This window comes from Penaeus monodon, chromosome 23 (genome assembly GCF_015228065.2).
Source record: "Penaeus monodon isolate SGIC_2016 chromosome 23, NSTDA_Pmon_1, whole genome shotgun sequence".
Lineage (NCBI taxonomy): Eukaryota > Metazoa > Arthropoda > Malacostraca > Decapoda > Penaeidae > Penaeus > Penaeus monodon.
This window is the reverse complement of record NC_051408.1, coordinates 39,245,871-39,246,422: the sequence shown is the minus strand read 5'-3', so window position 1 is coordinate 39,246,422 and position 552 is coordinate 39,245,871.

Genomic DNA, 552 nt, shown 5'->3' with positions numbered 1-552 from the left:
TGGTATAGAGAAACACCTTCCTCACCAATGGGCGTTTTAAAACCATACTCCGATTTCCTATCCTGCAGGTACACCAGCAAAAGCAGACAGGCAAGTGTGGCACTGCTTGCAACTGTCCTCATATTTATACAGGGGAGGGAGTGCAGTAGGTGGCCCTTTATGGTTAACATGTTTTCTGAACTTGTACATTTTTTCCCCCTTTTGGGAGAATTTGATATAAAGGTGCTTGTCATACAGCGTCGATGTCGTCTATTGTTTGCTGTTATTTAGTGTATCTGCTCCATGAATCCTTATTTCAATATTTGTTATATTACATTTTCCTTTTCCGCTATTTGTTTGGGAGGATCTACATATTAAGTACGAATTGCAAACATATCTTCACACGAAACAACGCAATTTTCTTTTCTTCTTCTTTTTCTGAGAGAGAGAACGTTTTTGCTGCCTAAAAGAAAAAAAAGGCCTAACGGAGCAAAAAATTCCTAGACACCTGAGTTCTAACAGTTAAGCAGTTAAGGGATATTATTCTTCCATTATTCTTTTTTTCACTCTCAC